Here is a 24,769-nt window from a genome sequence, read left to right on the forward strand (position 1 = left end):
TAGGAATTTTCAGTTTATTGATTAAAAAAAGAAATGAAGACAATTATATGAATACATATTTAACAAGAATCAAAATGATTAATTTATTTCACTTGAATTCAGTTGGATTAAGAAATGTTTGTCATACCATATTTTCTGGCATGCAAGATGACGTAGTGTATAGTGTAAACTTGCAGTGTAAACATTCAAACATCATCACTATCTTTATAAATCCTGCTGCATTTCACATTGAATTTTGGTCTGAAAAATTTGACATGCATGCTAGAAGTATGGTATATGATGTTGTGGAACAATTATTCTCTTATTTGAATCAAAATATTCTAGCTGGTTATATAACTATACCCTTTGGTGCCATATTTATTCATTGCTGCATTGTAATATATTTGCACTTGTTATATTAACTGCTCAAATTTAGTAACTTGGTTGATGGAAACTGTGTTGAAGTCCATTGTGTGTGTGTGTGTATCTGACGTTGATTGCCACCATTTGGAAAAAAAAAATGGTGCCTGTGTCTTATGGCCTGTAACTTAGCAGTTTGATAAATATAGAATGCTAAAATGAAAACTGGGGACAATATGAACAACTAAAATAACCCTTCAGTGTGGTGTACCAGCATGGCCACAGTTTAATAACTGGAACAAGTACTAGAGTATCTCAGTTTCTGCACTTAACAATTAAAAATGTGTCCATTGATTACATTAATTTGTAGCCCTTCATAAATGCCAACAAAATCCTAATTCTGTATATCAACTTTCATTATGAAACAAAATCCTCTATCTTTATAAATATCAACTTTCTCTATATTATTCAATTTGTCCTTGAAAATTTGGGAGGGGGAGTGTGCAATATTCCCCCTGGGTTGATTTTACTTGTGATTGATTGTTGCTTATGAAATATATCCAGTGTCAACTGTGCAAAAATCTGCTGAGTGTTTATTATTATTATTTTTTAAACTACTTCAGTTTCAATTAGCTTTCTAGATTATTACTCTTGCTCTCACTCCTACTTTTTTCTGTTTCTATATAGTGTGTTCATAAAATACTATGTAATGTGTTCATAAAATGATTTAATGAAATAAATTTTTTATTTATTGTTTTACATGCTATGATAGGTGGGATTGTTTTTATAACCTGATTTGCATATTGCTACAGCTAGATTTTCTTAACTTTTAACTCAACTGTTGAAGTAGGAGGAGAGCTTCTTTAATCAACTTAACGGATGAACATAAAGCTTAACCAACTTAACAGAGTAACACATAGCTATGTTTTCTGAATAGGGAGGAATATATTACAATGGCTGTACCAACTAATATTTTGCAACTTCTTAATTCAAATAATTATAACTATTTTTCAATTGATATTTGGGTTAGAATTCACCCAAATACTATATGGAAATTTCAAAGTGGGAATGTTCTGCTCATAGCTCTTAGATTAGCTGACTGGATAATCCTATGTTTAAAAAGTTCATTCAAATATATGATTGAGGAATTCTTTAGCTTCAAGTGATTACCAAGTTCAACTTAGGGGAAAGTTGTTTAGTGAGGAGATAGACTTGCTCTATTAATATTAAGATGTTGCTAATGTTGCCATATTTCAACCTGTGTTTGTTCCACACAGTACCCCAGGTGTAAAGAACCTTCAAAATTTTGATGAAAACATTAAACCAAAGGAATTCTTAGAAAACTTTTGGACAGATGAACTTTGGGATTTTTTTGTTACTGAAACCAGCCATCAGGCTGCTGTGGTAAAAGCTGAGAAACTTAATACCTATGTAGCAAGATTATGGGAAGTAAATACCAAAGATGAAATAAAGGCTGTTTTGAGACCTCAAGACCACACTGGAATTGCGACAGGCTAGTGTCAATATGTACATTTAGCTTACTAAGCCCAATGTTGTCAAAATACCTTAAAAAAAAAAATCCCTTGACTGTAAAGATGTTTATGCAGACTGCATTCAGCTCCTGTGTCATCTATGGTATGAATGCACTGTTGGTTGTAGGACAACTATTACAAAATTGTGCAATAGTCTCAACCTTCAGTCTGTCAACTCTACAACCAATACTTTGAAATACTAACACCAAAGGTTGTCTTGAGAATATGCATTGCATTTGTGTGCAAGATGAAAATGCCACTGGACATTAGATGTGTAATTTGTCTTGAGAAAAATTACAGATTTAGACTTGATCAATTTGGAATACCTAATTGAAAAAAAAAACACCCTACAAGTTTTTCGCGTGATGTCTTCCTCTTCTGTATTGAGATGCAAGTAGGAACTATTATTATCATGTTTACTATTTACTCAGATCCAGTACTGGTTGTAAGAATGTAGTTAATGTATTTAGTTTCAAGAGTATTGCCAGTAAAAGTTTGTTTTGGATGACTTTCTCAGGAACTGGGGCAACTTTGGAACTTTTTAAGATTTTGCTGCCAGATAAGGGAATTTTTTTAAAATTCATACAACTATTCATTTTGTTACTGTGATACTTTTTATATCACCAAGTTTGAAGGAATTCTAACCCAATTATAATGATATCATGAACATATAGTTCAACATACAATTCCCAAAATGGTCCAGAGAATGCGATAAACATTATATAAAAAATTACCAAGGTTCACATGGTGGAACTGGTGAAAATATAAATACTAAAGAGCATATTTATATTCTGAGCTCTGAATTACAAATTCATTGTCTTCAAAATGGATTTGTGTAAATGAATCTGTGTTATTGTGTCTAAAATTGATTTATATTTGTACTTACTTTGCTGTATAATTGTTCATAACATATATAACAGTTTCAGTACATGTATGTTTACATAAATCACTAAACACCTGCTGGTTATATTTATTTTTTCTTATCTACTTCACATAAGCACACACATGCAGATTCATGCTTCCCCACCTACTCATTGACTAATTTAAAATATATATATTCTTTGAATATCAAACTAGGTAACTTGTTAGCTATCTAAATGATTTGTAATGCGAAATTCTCAAATGCTGCATCAGCAACAAAATTGAGAAATTATCTACCAAGCAAGTATATCAACCTAACTATGAATTCCCATTTGGCAAGATATTTTATGTGCATATGTTAAAATGATAATCATAACGCCCCCCCCCCCCCCAGCAACAACAACAACAAGTAACAAAAAACAAAACAACAAATAATGTGAATGACTTATTGAAATCGGGGTTATAAAGTGTGATAAACTGAAATCAACAGATATGTTCTTGGGAAAGATATTTCACTTGGATCGAATTACTATTCAAACTCTTTCTACTCATACTACTCCAGATAAACAATTATAAAATAGTTTCTTGCCTAGGCACAAGGCCAGTTATTGAAAAGGAGTGACAATGTAGTTGATTGAATTGAATGCCTACCCTACACAAAGGAAGAAATTTAGATCAACACTCGCAGCATTATTGAACTCGGATTGATAGGAATACAATTAGTTTTGAATTTGAATTTCAGTCTTGTGACTTTTGTAATTTCTTGGGTGTATCATCATTATCATTTAACCCTTTCGTTACTATATTTCTGACCAAAATACACCCCTTATGTGTTTCAATTAATTTCTAACGTAATCATAAATTTAGTCTGGTTTCATTAAACAACTATAACTTTTTTATTTATCAATATATTAATGAGATTTTTGGAAGATAATTTAATGAAATGTTCTCAACCAATTCTATACTATAATTTTTGTCACAAAGTGACTCTAATTGCAGGTAGATACAGGTAAATTCAACAAAATATAAAATTATTAAAATTTTGTTCAAACATCGCTATAGAAAATGGATTATTAGCTAATATTCAATTGGGTATACAACAAAATTTTACGATAGAATTTGTTATTCTGGGTAACTTTCTGATACCCATAATAATATTTATGGCAAAATAGTCTTAATTTCATTTAAGGTTGTGGGAAACCATTAACTATCCTTTCTTTTGCTTTGTTTACATTTAGCATAACGGTTCGTTTCCGCCGTAATGATTTCAAATAGGCTCATTCGAAAAAGTAAAAAGAAATAGTCTAAGGCTTTACTCTCCTGGGAAAGTCTGTGGCTTGGTCCAGTTTCTTCAGAAAAATCACCGAAAGAAACAGTTTTTAAATTTTCACTCCATTCAGGTGCCAATTCATTTTCTTTATCGCTGTCGGAGCTCTCGGATTCACTGTTTTCACTTTCGGAAAATGAAACATCAGATTCATTATCAAATACCACCTGCTTTTTTTTTTCAGTCATAGGGTTAGATTTATGAAGCTCTTCAGTAGAAAATCCTTCGAATTCTGACTCGCTGCTTGATATAATGAAATTCGTATCCATTTTTTGTCAGAATTACAAATTTTAAAAACACAATAGGAACAAATTTCGGAAAAAAATCTCCCAAAATTCACGGAATTAAAATTACACTTCGATTGTTGTACAAAACTGTAGTTGAACTGTTTACAAAGTATAATACGTGTTTTCACGAATGTACTAAAGAGATTTGCTCTGGTATTCTCATTTAAATATGAATAGGTAAATACGGGCGGGTTTGGGCGGTTTGGTCACATTAACCAAAAATTTTTTCGGGCGGCTTTGGGCAGTTTGGTAACGAAAGGGTTAATATCCACTTTCCCATGCTTTCATGGGTCAGGTGGAATTTGTTGAGGTAGATTTTCTATAGTCACGGGCCCTTCCTGTCACCACCCCCTACCTTGTTTCCAAGCAAAATAATATATCCTGTGGCCAGACATTTTTTGTGGAAGACTGGAACTGAACAATGCACTCATTTGTAACCATTACATGATGCCAAGACAAGGGTGTATGCAAACATACACACACACACACATGTAGATCTAACAAGATTGTAGAGATGCTTGAAAGGAGGCATGTTGATGTATGTTGCATCCAAGAGGTTAGGTGGTGAGGAGCTTCAGCCAGGTTCCCCACAGACAAGACACAGGTATAAAATCTTCTGGGAAGGTAACAGTGATGGAGTAGGTGGTGTAGGCATACTCCTAGCTGAGAAATGGGTGGATAAGGTCATAGTGGTAGTTAAAGTATGCGATAGAGAACTTAGGCTCAAGCTTGTCTTTCAGAATAGTATAGCTACAATTGTATCTGCCTACGTCCCACAAGCAGGCCTACCAAATGAACAGAAGCACCATTTTTATGATATTCTTCTGCAAGTTACCACCTAGGCAGGTGACAATAATCTCATTTTTATGGCTGGGGATTTCAATGGGCATGTCAGATGGCAGCCTGGTATCTACTATGGTGTTCATGGGGGCCATGGAATTGATTCCTGAAACAAAGAGGGGACAAGGCTACTGGAGTTCTGTGATGTGAATAACCTTTTGATCTGCAACACCAACTTCAGGAAGGAAGCCTGCTAGCCAGATAAATTTCATTCTCACCAGACAGCCGGATGCATGATTGTTCTTAAATGCAAAGACTCTCCCTGGTGAAGAATGTACCCCCCAGCGTAGACTAGTCATTAGTGACTTTAGACTCCAAGCCAGAATGATGCAAAAGAGCAAACCTATCTGGGAAAGAAGGATTTGGAGGCTTAAGGACCCTTCATATGGTCAGAGATTTAGGATCATCCTAATTGAGAAATTTGATGAGAGAGAGGAGCAGCTACAAACTTGTGACTGGGAATTCCTGCAGAACAGCTTGCCGAGTGTCACAGAGCAAATCTGTGGCTGGTGCAAAGTCCCTTCCAGACACAGGGTAATGTGGTGATGGAACAATACCTTGGACAGGGCCATTAAAGCAAAGAAACAGGCCTGGAAGCGTGTGGGCAGAAGGGAACTGTATCAGATAGCCAGAAGGGAAGCTAGGAGACAAGTATATCTAGCCAAGGGAAAATTGTGTGTGCTTGGATGGAGAGAAATGTGTGTGCATGGATGATGATGCACTTGCTTTTAATGAGTCTGCAAAGAAAAAGGTTTGAAGATGCTATTATGAAAGACTGCTGAATGTTGAGAATGAATGGGAGGAGGTGAGTCTGCCAAATGTTGACCCAACTGAGGGACCAGCTATCCGAATTGATAGTGCCCTGGTAGATGAAGCAATTAAGGATATGAAGACAGGAAGAGTCCCTAGTCCTTCAGGAATCACCACTAAGATGCTTAAAAGTGTAGGTTATGGTCTAGTCATGCGTATTGTAAATCAGGTGGTTCATGAAGAAGTCATACCCAATAACCGGTGTAGCAGTACCATAGTCAACTGCTTCAAAGGTAAAGGTGATGCCTTAGATAGAAATAATCACAAAGGTATCAAATTGTTGGATCAGGTGATGAAAGTTGCGGAGAGAGTCATTGCCCAACTAATCAGTGACAGAGTTAGTCTAAATGAGATAGTTTGGCTTTGTGCCAGGCAGAAGCACCATTGATGCTATATTTCTGGTAAGGCAACTGCAGGAGCAATACCTAGCCAAAAATTAAACCTCTGTAGTTGGCTTTTGTTGACTTGGAGAAAGCTTTTGACAGAGTCCCCCCGATCTGTTATCTGGTGGTCAATGTGGAAACTAGGGGTAGACGAGTGGTTGGTGAGAGCTGTTCAAGCCTTGTACAGGGACACTACCTGCAAGGTGAGGGTGGGCAACGAGTACAGTGAAGAATTCATGGTACAAGTAGGGGTTCACCAAAGATTGGTACTCAGCCCCCTCTTGTTCATCATATTCCTCCAGGCAATAACAGAGGAATTCATGACAGGCTGCCTCTGGGTGCTCCTCTATGCTGATGACCTTGTTTTTATAGCTAAATCACTACCTGAGCTAAAGAAGTTCCAGGTATGGAAACAAGGTCTAGAATCAAAGGGTCTTAGAGTTAACCTAGCAAAAACCAAAGTCATAGTAAGTAGGAAGGCAGACAAATCACAGACCCCCTCAGGTAGATAGCCCTGCTCAATTTGTAGAAAAGGTGTAGGTAGAAACTCTATAAGATGCACCCAGTGTAAGCTTTGGACACACAAAAGGTGCAGCAACATCAAATGAAGGTTAACAGAGAAACTAACTTTTGTATGTGGAAGGTGCACAGGCATAATAAATGCTAAACATGTGCAGAAAATAGACTCCATCAACTACGAAGGGAGCAAGCTAGAGGTTGTAGATAGGCAACCGAGTTAGTAGTGGAGGCAGTTGTTCCGAGATTGTAGCTGTGTGAATAAAGTTAAGCTGGACAAAGTTCAGAGAGCTCTTACTGCTGGCAATAAAAGACCTCTCTCTGAGTGAAAAGCAGAACCTGTGGTAGAGGTAGCCCCAAGAAGACATGGGATGAGGTGGTGAAGCATAACCATTGAACTTTGAGCTTCACACAGGCAATGACTAGTGACTGAGACCTTTGGCGATGTGCTCTGCTTAAGAGGACCTGTCAAGCCAAGTGCACCTGTGCTGGTGTCATGTAAAAAAATAACAATCTTTAAACATTGAGCATCACGGAGGCAAAGTGGCTGAATACCTTCTGAGCATTGGGCTTGATGGAGGCAAAGTGGCTGAGTTCCTTTAGAGTATTGGGCCCAATCTTTTCTCCACTTGAAATTGGCTGGCTGAAGAAGTAGCTTCCTTTTTGCTGTTCTGCCATAGTAGCCAAGTTTGTGGAGGTACCTGACAGCTGTTCTGGGACTGGCATCATCTTGTTCTATGTTAGAAGCCTTGCAATGAGGATTATCCTCCACACTTCACTTAACAAAGCAAAGGATCTTGTCAGGGGGCCCTGGTTGACCTGGGCAAGGTGATGTTGACTCCTACCCCTCTCTGGTGAAATCACCCTATTAACTGTAGAAAGTGGGATCCTAAGGTTTTCTGCAATTTTATGCTAAGTCCACCTTCAGATTGATCCACAATAAGGCCTTTTTGAAATTTGGACAGTTTCAAGGCTTCTTTTGTACATGACATGATTAAACAATCACATATAGAACCTGAAACATAAAAATGCCCATTAATGAAAAACATATATCTTTTCAAGTACATATATATATATATATGTGTGTATGTATATATATATATATATATGTGTGTGTGTTAGATACATACATACACTGGGCTTCTTTCAGTTTTCATCAACCAAATCCATTTACAAGGCTTTGATTGGCATGAGGCTATAGTAGAAGACACTGGCCCAAGGTACCATGCATAGGACTGAATACAAGACTACATGGTTGGGAAGCAAGCTTCTTAGCCACACATCCATAATAATAATAATAATAATTGTGTTTTAAATTCCGGCACAAGATCAGGAATTTTGAAGGAGAGGGTAAGTCAATTACATTGACCCCAGTACATAACTGGTACTTATTTTATCAACCCCAAAAGGATGAAAGACAAACTTTGACTTCAACAGAATTTGAACTTGGAACATAAGGATGAACGAAAGGCTACTAAGCATTTTACCCAGCTTGCTTTATTAATAAAAATAGTCATATAATTCCTAATTTTGATACAAATCCTGTCATCTTGAAAGGAAAGAACTTCATGACATTGACCTCAGTACTTCATTGGTACTTCATTTTATTGCACCCAAAAGATGAAAGGCCAAGTTGACCTCATCAGTATTTAGACTCAGAGTTTAAAGATCCAAAAGAAATGCAACTAAGCATTTTATCCAATGTGCTAGTCATTCTGCCATCCTGCTTATAATAACAACCCGTTAGGTTTGATAAATAGAAAAATTCCCTATACTAATAGGTGCTTTGAGAATGATTATATATGTGTGTGTGTGTGAGTGTATTTAAAAGCATGCAGACACAACCCAAGCCCCTGGGCTTACAAATATGCACAGCATACAAAGCACTTTCAAAAATAGAAGCAACAAAACCAAAACAGAACTGCATATACTCAAGGTACACACAGCTGTGCTTGGTTATTCAGTTAAAGCACACAACCATAATCATCATTCTTAGAATATGATAATTTCTTCATTCACTACAAAAGTATGAAGTTCGGTGTAGAAGACTACAATTAGTTTGCAATCAATAATTAAACAGCCTCCTGTTTTTTTGTAGCACTAAAGAGGTCTTGGGTTCAGTCCCCCTGTACACCATCTTGAGCAAGTGTCTTTTACTCTAGTTCCAGACCAACCAAAGTTGTGTGAGCGGAATTGGTAAAAAGAAGCTGATAGAAGCTCATTGTATATATATCTATGTATGTCTTTGTCCCCTCTTTACTATTTGACACCAAATGCTGGTTTGTTTATGTCCCTGTAAATTAGCAGTTTGGTTAAAAAGACTGATGGAATAAGTACCAGACCTTAGACGTTCAACTAAATCCTTCACAGCAGTGCCTTAGCATGACTGCTGTTCAAAAACTAAAACCAGATAAAAGAGATTACTTTTTTTTTCTGATTTCAAATTAATTTAAATGCAAATTTAATAGTTGTAAATTCAACTTAAGTTTAATGAGAACTGAAGAATTTCTTTGGAATTTCAAGTCATTGATCTTGTATACTTTTTTCTAAATGAGCAAATGGCCTTAGTTCCAAATATTTCTCAAATAAGGTGTTGGGATGTTCAAACATGTACCAAATAATAAATAAAATATTTTCAAATATATTGTTGTCAGTTAAATATGCTAAGAAACAAAGAAGTCATTTTAGGAACACATTTTTATGTTTTGAAATATAGATTTGTGAATTTGACTATTTAATATTTCCTTTATGGTATTCTTTAAGTTTCTTTGTAAAATATCTAAGTTTCCTGCTGAAGTCTGATATTATAAGTGTATCATTATTATTATTATTTTGTCTTGTAAATTACAATATTTAATATTTCCTGTGCTTAGATGAATATTCCAGCTGTCAAGTTAGACTTGGGGAGAAAACTTTCATGAACAAAATAAGCTGCATACCATTCAACTAAATAGAAAATGAAGAACAAAAAACTAATAATACAGTTTTTTAATGTAATGTTTGCAAAAATAAATTGTTACATTCAATGAAACTCAATTAATTAAAGTTCAAACTCTCATTCGTTGTTTCCCCTGTCTGAGAACTTTGATTTAACTCCTGATTGAGTGGTTCTTCTCTGTTGATGTAATTGGTGACTGAGAAGGCCAATCTTCACAAAATGAGTGATAACAAAAATAACAAGGAAGAGATGGTGACGGACATGATTGTTGGTATATCTTGTGCTCTTGACATTTTCCTTCGACTTTTCCTTTTCTTTTGACTTGAAAACGGTCAGTTCCGATGGTGTTAGTAACGCCAGTTGGATATCTCAGTTCCAACCATTTTGTGAGTTAACATTAACTGATATTTGTAATGGCTGAAAGGATAACCTTATAGTCCTTTCTCAGAGGTTAATTTAAAAGAAAGGATCTGACTTGGTAAATTTCTTTTCATTCTAAATGTGTCCTAATCATTGTTATTGCATGATGGTGGATTCTATGCTTTGACTGTTGTCTTTTCTATGATAGCACTGTCACATAGTTCTCTCATTTGATGTTTAAGATTGCACAGAGCTCTTGTTTGATGGAATCACTTCAGTTTTTTGATGTCTTGACGATAAAGTATCCAAGTTGAGATGATGACAGCTTGAAAGACTATTATTTTCATTTTGGGGGTTAGTTGTTTGCTTGTTTTACCAGTTTTCAAGATGTTGAATAGGTTGATCCACTTCTGTGTTTTCAAATGTATTTGCTGGAAAAATACTTCCAAAATAGGGAAAGAGAGGCTTGAAGTGTGTGTGTGTGTGTGTATTTGTTTTGTCTTTGAGAGCTGGTTGGGTAAAGACTTCAGTCTTCCTGATATTCACTGCAAAGCCAAAGCAATCATATGCATTGATGAAATTGTTGACTGATTTCTGGAGTTCCTGATGTGTGAGGCAAAGAGTAGCATTGTCATTTACATTTTGAACCTCTGAGATGTGTTGGATGCTGGTAATTTGAAATCAAAATCTGGCTGTATTAAATCATTCAATATATGATGTCAACATATGCATTGTCTGAAAGAAGTTCAAAAAGCATCACATGCAAGTATAAAGAGAACAGATTTGAACTGAAGTGAAGAAATGTTTAGCTTGTAATCAAAACTGATGAGTTTCAAAATATTATGCAATTTAAACAGACAATTGAGCTAAGTTTGAATGTGAATCTAATGCTTAGTTCAATAGCTTAAAGCAAATAAAAACATTATTTTGATAAAGTTTTGCAAATATGCTATTTTAGTTTCTAGACGTATGAGTGTGGAATGGATAAGTTAATCAAAGATAGTTAACATGTATTGGTGGAGAGGGGTGACAACACAGTCAGAAAGAAACAAGTGTGGGGAAATAAGAGAACCTGAAGTGATGGTCAAGAGATAGATCATGGCCAAGAATTGTGTGTATTCTAATGAATATAAAGGTGAGACTAGTTTTCCTTGAAAAGTAAGGCTAGTGGGACATTGTAAAGTCATAATCTCCAAGGAAAGAGAAAAAAATCAGGCATGCTGATCATTTGTGGACAGAAAAGTTAAGTTACCAATTCTTGTGGGGAAAAAGTCAAGGTAATAGAAAAGGAACAAACTTGGAATCTAAAATCGCTGAAAGAATCAGTGCATATACTAAGCTTTTATAACCTTCCCAGTAGCCTTAGTACAGAAATGAACCTGTTGCCATAATAAATAAATAAAGATGCAAAAGTTAAGTTTAGAGCATCTAATTTTTACTACCTAAATAAGACAAGGACAGGGAATAAAAACATTTATCAAAAGTTAAATGTAGTCATTCAGCTAATGAGCATGTTTTCAATCCTTGGGTCAGTCAAACAATAGCTCAGTCTATCTGTCTACTTGGTTAGATCTTGAATTCAAATGAAAGGTCATAATTTTTAGTTTTGATATTGATATTATACTTTAGAAGTATTGTAACTGATGTAAAATGTTGCATTTCTTCTCAGATTTGTGACATTATGTTAAATGCATTAAGAAAAAAAAAACAAGGAATCTGTCCTTTTCACTATGAAAATCCAATTAAGTGGTAAATATTTTAAACTCTTGCTTAATGTTGTCATAATATACATTATATATAGCAATGTAATTGAAAAATTTGGGCTGTTTTTTAACATCTAGATCTAATCATTTGTTTTAAATGGTTGGTCATATGGCCTTGCCAAGTCTGAATCTTGGCTAAGTTCAAATTTCTCTGTCAGTTTTTCAATCTGTTCTAACTTGTCATCCATTAGCTTATCCTATTCAATATCACACTTAGTTAACTCAAGAATGGATTTAATTTTGTTAATTCTAGACTCTACTCATTAGCTGGTTTCTTGAATATAATGCAATCAAGTTTTTGAATTATTTTTGTATCCTTTGCTGAAGTCATAACCTCTTCTCTGAGGCAGTGTTGTTTAGCTTTCGTTTTTTCTTCTACATGCACACATATTTTCTATTTTTTTTACCTTATTTTATTATCCTTTTTTTTTGTGCTCTAACTTAAATCAATTAAGTGATCAAATTAAATTTCACTTAGTTAACTCTAGATGGGAGCTAATTTCACTTAGTTAATTGATTGACACAATCTCTTAATCTTGGCATGAAAAAGCAAAACAATGACCCACCCTTCCACTCCTTCTCCCTTCTCTTCTATGCACAGAATCATTTTTTCTAGTGACAGATTTTATTATCTTAATTGTATAATGTTTATTTTTCTTTTCTGTTCCCTTTATTTTATTTATTTTCTATATTTTTTCATTTTACGTGCTCCCCCTCCTCCTCTTTCATTGATAGGGCTAAAGCGGTAGGTCTCTGAAGTCCCTCTGTGTAATATTATTTTCTGATTTTTTGGGTTTAGTGAAATCACTTACATTTTAAGATATTTAAGAGTTCAGAATGTTATAGGAGGTTCATCAAAAAGTTTCTGGGATAACATTGCTAAAACTGCATTAAAAAAAAGTTATGATCTGTTGTAAGTAGATGGTTCTAACATGCCTACTTCACTTCAATTTAAATGTCGATTACTTCTACTAGGCTTCCAATTTCTTCTTGTCATGCAACAAGTTCCCTCTTACATTATCTCCTCTGATCCACACCTAGCCATAACAGCTACTGCACTATCTCATCTAGATCTTACTAGAGAAAAAATGCTGCTATCAAGCTGTCTTGACTGTCTCTTTTATTGCTGTTAGAAACTTTAAATATGATGACTCTGCTATCATCTAGGTATCATTTTGTACTGCATTTACTCCCGCTAAGTCTTTGCAGGTACTTTATATTCCATAGACCTTATCTACTCACATTTACCATACACTTATAAAATGTGAAAATGCATAACTAGAGGATGATTTGTTGACAGAGAATGCTAACAAATGTAACTTGCTTTTAGCTCAATGGTTTCAAGTAGAGATATAAAATGTACACTGGCACACATACACGTTGCTGTGTGTGTGTGTTTATATATATATATATATATATATATATATATATATATATATATATATAGCAAATGGAAGATGGAATATACAAGAATTTATCACAACAATTGTTTTGACAAATCTAGCATCGATCCCTCACTGGTGGGACACTCGACAACTGGTTCAGGAGCATCCGGCGTTGCAGATGTATCTCATTGGGTGATAAATAGACACAACTCATTAAAATAACAGTTCTGCACTGTAACTCCTTGTTTTGTAGAAAGAAAAGCAGCCAGACAGAGGCAATATCTTCATTTACAGAGAAGATCAAAAATAAAATTACAGATGGAAAAAAAGAGAAATGAACACACAATACAGCAAGAAAAGTATTAAAAATAACTGTTAACAAATATGGATGTATAAATGCCATCGGGCAAGCTGCATGATGTGAGTAAACTCAGTCATACAAGCATTTGCGAAAATGTGAGCATACACACGTGAGATTTGGTGCACTCACGATCACAAAGCAAGTTAACTATCTACTTGGTGTTTGTAAGAATGGGGAGTTTAAAAGTAAACTTAAGTCATCCATATCTTAAAGTAAATTATGTTAACAGTAACTCAAAATTCATTCCCACTGCATTGTGTGAAAGTACATTGGTATGTTTATGTCCCCGTTACTTAGCGGTTCGGCAAAAGAGACCGATAGAATAAGTACTGGGCTTACAAAAGAATAAGTCCCGGGGTCAAATTGCTCGATTAAAGGCGGTGCTCCAGCATGGCCGCAGTCAAAATGACTGAAACAAGTAAAAGAGTATATATATATATTTAGTCAATAATAAAGGGTAAAATTAATTAATTATTAATTAATTTGACCAAGCAGTGTTCGGTATGTAAAACGACCATTTACGGTATATTTGAAATATTACTTTATAAAAATAGGGTAAAGTAAAATAATTTACTTTACCACATTCCGAGCTTTTTAGAAATAGCAGCCAAAAATTTGGCTATTTCTTCTACTGCAAGAAAAGTCTCCCAGACAATGCCTACTCAGAAATAACTCACATAGGTATAAGGGAAAAACAACGAAAGATCTCATCCATATGAGATCACCCGAGGACAAGCCTGTTTCTGGATTAGTTGACTAAATGCCAACATTTCCTTCATCAGCTCAGAGATTTCTTCTGATCTGGATCTGAAAGTACTAAAAATCAAACATACCCGTCCGATATGAGTAACACCGGACAAACCATATATATATATCAGGTCATTAAGAATGAAATGTCTAGTTTTGAACTGAAAGTTTATTTTACTTTATCTCAACAAAAAGCAAAGCAGTTAATCAAAAGTATGCACCTAAATTATCAACACAATTTTCCATTTTATCAGTAGCTTATGCCAGCAGCAAAAAATTCTGGAGAGCAAGAGGTGATGAAATCACAAAAGACTGTTTTTGTATTCTCTTCAGATTTGAATTTTTTTCTTTAAAAAAAGTTGTCCAATGTCTGGAAAACATGATCATTAGTTGTTGCATGGTTTGGTGAATATAGTGGATGATGGAGTACTTCCAAGTTCTGTTCCTGTAACTTGAATAGCGTTCTTTGTGCAACATGTGGTTGGGCATTGTCTTGCATTGGTCTGTGCAAGGCTACAATAGATGGTACTTACTCAAAATGTGCAATGAGATAGAACTTGAAACTACTTCGTTACCAAGCAAACTCGGTATCTATGCAGCCATGCTGTATCTATAACTGAATTCTGGTGGGATTTGAACTCAAAGACCTGAAACAACTACTACAACAAATAGTCTATTAGATGCTATGTCAAAACGGAAGTCTCTAAAATGTTTGGTATTATTTATTTCTCATTACATATGTTTCATTACTAACAGGTGTTACATAGGTATACATATAGAAAAACGTATAAGATGTCTATTAGTAATGAAACACAAGTAATCAGAAAAAAAAATTATACTCAAAAAGTGTTTTCCAGTATTCTCAACACTCATATAAAATATAACATCTACAAATATACTTTGGAGTACTGCAGGGAGTGTACTTAAGACTCATTTTCTCATGCTGGCATGAGTTGGGTGAATATAAAATGGCATTGTTATGTACATAAATACATACACACACATACATACACATACATATACACACATACATACACACAAACATGCACACAAACATACATACACACACATATGCACACACACATATGCATACACATACATATATACATACACATACATATATATACATACACATTACAGAAAGAAAGAAACCAAGAGGTGTCTTTCTCTTTATGATAAGGTTTCAATATATATTCTGAGTGAAATTTGAGACAGTCAGTCGCTGTTACATACTTTTAACTGAAAGTATGTTACTAGTAACTAAAAAAAACAAGTTTAGTAAGGGTGGAGTTAGGAAGGACTAAATGCTAAGGTTAGTAAAGAAACATGAGCAAAATTTTGCTAAGCATGAGTAAAAACAAATATTTTCAGCTATGTCTTTGCCCACCCAATTGTGCAAATACGCCTTAGCACATGGTTAATAGTTTCTCCGCACAACGTGTGTGTTTGTGTCTCTCACACATGAATACATTTTGTTAATTTTCTTTTATTTTCTTAATCATACTTGTTTTGCTCTTAATCTAAACAGAATTACCTTATATTTAAATGGTATGGTTATCTTTTTAATTCTTTTTCAGTGTACCTTTCATATCTTGTGGAAATTTTGTGACTGGGTGCATGTGCACTCACAAGTACACCCGCATATCAACGTGCAATTATAACATCACTGAAAACTTTCTCAGTAAATTATGGTTACAGGGTGCTTGGGCTGAATTTAAAGATGTTTTTGCCTTTTCTTTTCTGGAACAGTCTCTAGTGGTGAATAATAAATGGTGTTGGAGAGCATAAAGATTGAAGTTGTATTTGAGAAGAAACTGACATAGAGATTGGATGCCATCTGAGCATTGGGAAAAAGTTAGCTGTATCATGAGGATTCGCATCAAGTATCAAAATGCTGATATCATGACTGCTACTGAACGCTCTGTACACGCTGTAAAAGCTGTGAGACATGCCATGGAAAGCTGCAACAGAGACTACAAAGCTGTGGCCAGTAGGAAGGGATTGTTCTGACCTGGAATTCATTCCCACATCTTTGAACAGGGCCTTAGGCTCAATTCAGACAGCTATGTGAAGCTCTTGGAGCCTGTGGTCAATCCCTGACTGGAGAGGATTGTTGTTGGAAGGCCATATGTATGGCAGCAGGATTCATCTCCTCCAGAAAGTCAGATATGGTTGTTGGAGAATTTCTGCAACTTCACCAGCTCCAATTTCTGGCCTCCTGCTTCCCCTGAGTGAAATCCCATGGATTACTTTGTGTGTGGTGTGGTTGAGAAACACACCAACTGCTCTGCCCATAATGTCATGGCCATTCTAGTAGCCAAGATCAAGGAGCTATTTGAAGATCCTTACTGGGACACAGTGAGGAATGTGTGCCAGGTTTTGGAGACATCTTGAGGCGATGGTTGAAGCTAAGAGCAGCTACTTTGAGTAAACTGTTAGTTCCAAGCTATAATCTAGTTGATATTTTTTGAGTTTTTAAAAAAAATACTTTTATTTTTGGATGGGATATTGTTTTCTTTTCTGTTTCTGCAAACTGGCAAATTTAGCTCAAACATGCTGTATATTCTGTATTCAGTTTAGTTTTATACTAATTTACTTTATATCATTTTATTTTGTTTGTGTGTTCTTTATATTAAATACCATTTTTTATGAACTTCTTGATAGCTGTAATTTATGCATGCTATACTTTTTCCATCCATTTGGAGAAGTCATAAATTATTCTAGTTCTAAAAAAAAGTTAACCTCACATTGCTGATAAACTATTACCGGTTGTAGCTGATTGTCTCTTACTTACTGTTAAACAGATTCTAAGAAAACATGAAAGTGATTTGCATCTTGGCAGATATTAACAATTTGACAAATCTGTTTAGAAATAACTTGTTGCATTCAAGTAGTGGGTATTAATATTTGTAAACTATAGAAATACTTTTGAATTTGTTCGGAGAGTAAGCACATTTGAGATATTATAGTTGTATAGTATACTTCAGTATATCATAATTTACATTATTTTCATTCAACAGATATTTGTCCTCATCTTGTTTGTTGTTAACATGTTTCGGCTGATATACCCTCCAGCCTTCTTCAGTTATCTTGGGGAAATTTTGAACCTGGGTTCTCATACCTAAGGTATTTTTCGATTTTATTATTATTATTGTTTATGTCACTGCTTGAAATCACGCTCTTAACCACTACGCCATATGCCCATGGGCAATTACGGAGTGAATTTTAGGGCTTATAAATCTAATATTTTTCTATCCTTCCTTAATACTGGTTCCCATATGCTGCTCATTTCTGCACTTGGTCTGCTTAGGAGGTTGTTGTGTCCTAGCATATGTGCTGCTTCTTTTAGTTTTCGTATTTTTCAGTGGTGTTCTCTGTCTATTATTTTAACTTCATCCCACAGGGGGAGGTGGTTTCTATTTTATATACATGATTAGCTATACCCGATTTATCAATATCTCCTCATGTCACAGCTTTGCGATGTTCGTCTACCCTTAATTTGAGGGGGCAGCATGTTTCACCTTTGTATAACCTACCATAGCTGCATGAATATGAACAAGGACTGTATGTACTCCATCCCATGCAGCTGTGGTAGGTTGTACAGCCGAAATGTTGTGTTAGCAACAAACAAGATGAGGTCAAATATCTGTCGAATGTAAATAATGTACGTAATTCCTCATCCCTTAAATATAGAACTACTTCAATATATCATGCAACTTTAATATCTCAAACATGATGCCATTAAATTACTTGATGTAATTACAGCAATTCTTCAAGGTGATGCTTTAGTACACTTCCTTTTATCGTTATCCTTGGTTAGATGTTTTGCAAACACTACCCCTGTGAAGTACTTAGCAGCTATTTTAACTATTGTCACTGCATACTGTTGATGGTGTTATATGAATCACTAATCTTTCAGCTGATTGATCTATGGCTTATTGACATGGTATTTCAAAGATATTTAAGAAACGTGAAATTATTAAACTGAATTAATTTTTAAGGTAAGCTCAGGAATTCAGAGTAACTGTTGGTTGTCTCTGTCTGCAGAAGTTCATTCATAAAAATTGGTAGCTAAAAATAATCTTAAAGTGAATTAATTTGTCATGAGTTGTAAAAAATTCAGACATTTGTCATAATTCTTTTTCTTTTCCCTTAGCTAATTAACTTGGTGTAATTATTTCTATTCTCTGGACATTTTGTGAAAATATTGTTTTATAACTGAAGAGCTTTTCCATAGTTTTGTTGTAACTTTCTTTTCTAAGTTAGATATTTGTAAATTAATTTTAATTTGAGAGTTATTGTATCTCCTATAACTTTTAATGAAAACAAACACAACTTTGCAGCCCAGCTTTTCAGTCCCTTGAAATGGTTTTCTTTGTCCATTGTAAAATTTTTTTTCAAGTGATATGTATTTAAGCATCATGTCTATCTGTTTATCTCGCTTATGCTTATATCGTCTTGCATTGTAAGTTAGTTCTGAAAAATGGCTAAATATTAACTATTTTCATGTCATTTCAATGAGTAATGTTTTAAGGCTACTGTCTGTTATTTAGAAAAATAACTTCTATTGTTTATTGTTAGCTGATGGCCTTAAGTCCCCCTTCCCTTTTTTTTCTTTGCATTGTTTTAAAGCAACTGAAAAGAAATCAGTATAGTGGTAGGGTAGTATTCATATGATTTCTTTGTCTATTATGGTTATTTGAAAAGTATTTTACTTGTATATCTCATATTTTTAGTCAGTGTGTCATATGAATACTACTGATGTCTTCTAGTTCATAAGGACTCAGGTTTTCTGTTTGTTCATTATTTTACTTTCATATGTCAGCCTTACAAGGAAGCCAGATACATAATTTTAATTAGCATTGACTACATTTTGGTTCTTTGTTTAATTTTGTTAAAATCATATAATTACTTACTCATACCAATTCCCTTATGGGACCTCTGTGAAACAATAATGTGTGTGTTGGGAATAGACAATAATAATCTCAAAAGGTGGGCAGGGGCGGTATTTTCTTGGGGAAATGATGAATTTTGATGGGAAGGCTGATTTGTTTCACCTTGTAAATTTCAACTTTATGGTAACTCTCATGCTGTCCCTTTGTCGGTTTCAACAATATTGTTTATTAAGTCATTTTCCAAATTTTCATTTAGCACTGTCATGTCTCAGTTACATCATGCTAAAACAAATAGAATAATTGCATTGAAAATAATATTGTCTGTGCATATGACAGATGAATACTGCGCACAAGATAAGCTTTCAATCTTTCCAAATAATTCTTTCATGATATTTTTCATGGGAAAAAAATTTTTTTGTTGAATTCATTTTACACAATATTTCTATTACAAAATATACAGAATTTTAAAGACCATCACAATAATCTATCAGCCGTTTGGGAGACATGACAGAACACAATCTCTAGTAATTCATATCACAGATTCCTCTGTATATGTCACTTCAAAAATCACAATAACACTAATATATAACCATAACAACATTCTACTATAGCAGAAAATCAACCAATCAATCCACTCAACTGAATGAAAAGGAATTTTTACCAAAAAATTATGAAGTATAGCTCTCCTTTAGTTATTGGAATATACTACTAGATAGTTAATTATTTTCCAATTACATGGTTCCTGGTTCGGTTCTACTACATAGCATCTTCAACAAGTGAGTTGACAAAAACCTTGTGGTGGATTTAGTAGATGGAAGCTGAAAGAAATCCATTGTGTGTGTGTCTTACTCCTTACCTTGACAAAATGGGATATAGATGAGTGTCACCATCATGCAAGTTGTATCCTTTGTCTCCAATCTTCCATGGAAACATGTTGGGTTATGGGGAAATATTACCTTACTTGGTAAGGGTTACTGACAGGAAGAGCATCTGGCCAAAGAAAATATGTCTTAATAAATTCCATCCATCTCATGTGAACATGGAAAAGTAGGCATCAAACTGATGATCACACACACATGCACAGCAAGAGAGAGAGACAGGATTTCCTGTAAAATATCAATACTGGAAATTCACAATTCAAATGAAACAATATATGTTTGTTCTACATTGAATTTTATATTAGTTTCTATGTTATCAATGTCATTTAATATGTTCACAAATTCTTATAAACATCTCTTAAAGAGGACAGATGAATACTTAATCTCTTCAATAACTACTTCAACCTAGAAGTGTCTTTTCTACAGACAATCTATATACATTGCAACTAAATTAAGTTGAATAAGTATTTATCATGGGAAAAAAAAAATTTGTTGAATTCATTTTACACAATACTTCTACTACTACAAAATATACAGAATTTTAAAGACCATCACAATAATCTATCAGTCTTTTGGGAAACATGACAGAACACAATCTCTAGCAATTCATATAACTGATTCCTCTGTATATGTCATCTGTGTTTATATCTACATTTTAGTTTTTAGCCATCACAGTCTCTAGAAAGCCCACCCACAGTGTAGCAACAGTATAATTGCCATTCATGATTTATATTCTGTGTCCTTAGCTATGTTTAATCTCTCCCTATTCATGTTGTAATAAAATTGAAGGATGCTGTGTAACAGCAGGTTCTTTAAGAATATGTCAACCATTTACTTATATAAACTGAACTCCCAGCATTTTAAGTTGTGCAGTTAAGTTTTTATCCCTATTGGCTAGTTAAATAATAACATCTATAATTGATACATGAGTTTGGGAAATAAGGGCATCAGATCAGTCATGAAAGTGATTGAAAGAGATGCAGTAATTGAATTTTTACCAGGATGTTGAACCATAAAGGAAATATTCCAAATGAACCAACTGCAAGAGAAACTCCTAACTAAGTGCAAAAACCTCTCCTTCATATTTGTTTATCTGTAGAACCCTTTTCATAGTTGCCTATGCTATGTAGTAAGGCTAATAGCAAAAATTTAAATAAAGGCATGGCTGTGTTTTAAGAAGCTTGCTTTCCAACCACATGGTTCTGGGTTCAGTTCCACTGCGTGACACCTTGTGCGAGTGTCTTCTACTATATCTTCAGGTTAACCAAAGCCTTGTGAGTGGATTTGGTAGACAGAAACTGAAAGAAGCCTGTCAGTGGTTTAGGTCTTATTTCTACCAATGTAGGTGTTTACTAACACCTTAGTTACATTTAATGACAATCATAATTCTCCATTTTGGTGAAACATTGCAAACTGCTGTTTATAATAATTATATATATATATATATCTCTTCTCTAGTTGGGATCACTAGCATTATTATTTCCCTTTCATTCAACCTCTTTTTGTTTATTATTATCTCCCTTTCTTTCAAACTTTTTTTTCCTTCCAGTCATTCTCCTGCTGAACACTACATGTTTTTTTCATTCTCTCTCTGTTTATTTCCTCTCATTCCTTTGTGTTGAAGAGCGGAGACTTGAAACATAAAAAACTTATTCATTTTTCCTGAGCGTCAAACTAATACACTTGCTTCTTGTTCATATACCTGTCTTTGTCTTTCTATAAATTTCAACTATATATATATATATAATGTATGTGTGTATGTTTTTGTCCACCACCACTGCTTGACAAGCACTATGGTTGATTCATTCATCTAAAAATTCCTCAGGGCAATGCCCCAGCATGGCCGCAGTCTTATGACTGAAACAAGTAAAAGATGAAAGATATGAATGAAAAGCTCATAACTGAACTTAGGCCAAGATTGTTAGTTAATTCAGTTGATGATTACTTAGGTAAGATTACCTAGATAAGTTTCAGCCGAAGTTGGCCCAGGCCATGTCTAATTTAATTGCTTTGTTTCTTCATTGTAGTCATTAAAGTGATATCACAAGTGTCTGAAACTGAATATCCCTGACAGTTTGTATATACAGCTGACTGGGTTTTCAACTCAATATCTTTTGAAGAGCTATTGAACTGTATTAATCCTGAAAGAGTAGTCTTGTGATACAAAGCTTCATATGACCACAACCAAAAGTTATAGAGCATAAACATTAAAAAAAATGAGGAACTCCTGAGAAGTGGTCTTGTTTAATATGTAAACATATGACTGGTAGGAAGTTTCAACTATATATGCAGCACAAGCAGCAGAATCATAAAAATGTGCTGTAAAACCCCTCAAATGAGAAACCAGGTTGTTAAATGTACATGTTTAATTACTATACAGGCCCTCAAAACACAATGTCATTCATAGACTTGTGGATTAGTCTTGAGAAATAGTATGTTTGCTTATTTCTATATTTGGTATAATTAATGCTGAATATGGTTGTAGCTAAGTAGATAGTACTTGCTGGAAGCAAAACACTTTTCTCTGTATGCATAAGATGACTTTATGACGCTATCTACATAGCAGTCAACACTTGTGGAGTGGTTGAGCAAATTTCCATTGGATATATTTGCATGAAATTTAGGTATTAACCACTTGGCATTTAAATTGGCTATATCTGGCCAAAATATGCCTCCTGCTTTTATGTTCCGACTGGCCTGATCTTACCTCTCACACCTACCCTACAATGTCATCTTAAAAATAGACAATAACATCATCAAAATCTCAAAGCTATGAGACAACACATGATTAATTCAAAACAATATGAATAAATAAGCTTTACATTTGGCAGAGTAATTTACCTAACATGTTCAGAGGAGGCATCTGTGCTAGTATGGATATGTAGTGTTGGTGAATGTTTTTGCCTAATGGAAAAGTGCTATATGCTGATTGAGTGGTACTTGTTGCATAGGAAGACCAAGCAAGTTGCATGAAGTAGGGAAATTGGATCTGAAGATGTTGACTTTCAACAGATAAGATGACATAAGCTCAAGTTAAATTGTAATGTGTCATATGGCGGATCTGTCTGATTCCTCAAACTTAATTTTTTATTTTTTGTCTGTGTTATTGGCTGTCGAAGGAAAAGGAAAAAAGAGATCTAGCCCAAGTGTTTCAACAGAGTATACTTTATTAAAGATGCCATAGAGCATGGAAAAATGGATGTTAAAATTATAATGATGAAAAAAATAATTGTTCATATATAGAACAAAAATGTCAGACTGATATTGGCATGTCGATATATTGCATACCATAACATGCTTAATTTAGGCATATACACTTTTTAAAGTAACTTTAGATACAAGTAAAGTAAGTAATTCACTATATTTAATTCTCTGCATTTTAAATATTTAACCAATTTGAAAACATTAAATTTGCTTTCTTATTCAGCTTCTTTTCTAATTGGATATTTTTTCTGCTTTTTAATATGTATATTGGGCTTACAAGGTGGTGAGCTGGTAGAATTGCTAGCATGGTGAACTAAGTGCTTTGTGGCATTTTGCCTGTCTTTACGTTTTGAGCTCAAATTCCTCCAAGGTCAACTTTGTTTCTCCTTTTGGTGTTGATAAAATAAGTACCAGTAGAATACTGGGTCAATATAATCAACTATCCTGTCTCCACCCCAATTTCAGGCTTTGTATTTATAGTAAAAAGGAATGTGTATTATAAGCATATTAGAACAGACTCTATTTATAACATTTCATCTTAACTCAGTATGTACTGATTCATGAAAGAACTCAAAACATTTAAATTATTATTACTATTAGTAACATTTTGTCCGACTTTCGTTCTAAGTTGAAATTCTGTTGATATCAACTTTCCCTTTCATGCTTTTGGGTCAATAAAATAGTTCCAGTCAAGCATAGGGATCAACATAATCAACTAGACTCCGACACCATAATTACAAACCATGTGCGTATAATAGAAAGAATTATTATTATTATTATTATTTTAAAAAGGATTGACGTAACTCTTCACAAAGGTAAACAGTCAAGACGAAGAGCGGGATTCGATTGTAAAATATTTTATTAGTTGAATGATATTTTGACGTATTATTGAAATATTGTTCAACTAATAAAATATCTTAGTCGAATCGCGCTCTTCATCTTGGCTCCCATGGCTTTTATGGGTTTTTCCACGAGTAACTTTTCACGGTGCCTCCCCCTATTGGAAGTTCTTTCTAACTGTTATATTTTCCCTGTTTTCTAATGTTTACACGGACCTTTCTTTTTCGCAAAACACTTTGTACTTTTCATCCTGTGTTTGTCCTTACATGTTTTCGATTTATATTAGCCCTTGTGGCCAATAAAAGCGGAATTAATTATTATTATTATTATTTTCATTTTTAATTGAGGTGAAAATTCTGCTTCTAATGGCGACTGAACTTTCTTCATTTGAAAGTTATGTCATTCTCTTAAGAATATACAGCATTATTGACTAAGTTTTATTCAGAGTTTGTCTTCAGAACTGAATGTTCAGTATATCGTTGAAAGAAATGTACATAATTCAT

At 34.2% G+C, this 24,769-nt stretch overlaps 1 protein-coding gene across 4 annotated transcripts in view; it reads left to right on the forward strand.

Annotated features, from left to right (window-relative positions):
• LOC115223924 (regulation of nuclear pre-mRNA domain-containing protein 2) overlaps positions 1–24,769 on the forward strand; it is a 161,517-nt gene that overhangs the window by 42,218 nt on the left and 94,530 nt on the right. The gene's annotated exons all lie outside the window — the stretch shown is intronic.

The sequence above is a fragment of the Octopus sinensis genome, linkage group LG2 (assembly GCF_006345805.1).
Source record: "Octopus sinensis linkage group LG2, ASM634580v1, whole genome shotgun sequence".
Classification (NCBI taxonomy): domain Eukaryota; kingdom Metazoa; phylum Mollusca; class Cephalopoda; order Octopoda; family Octopodidae; genus Octopus; species Octopus sinensis.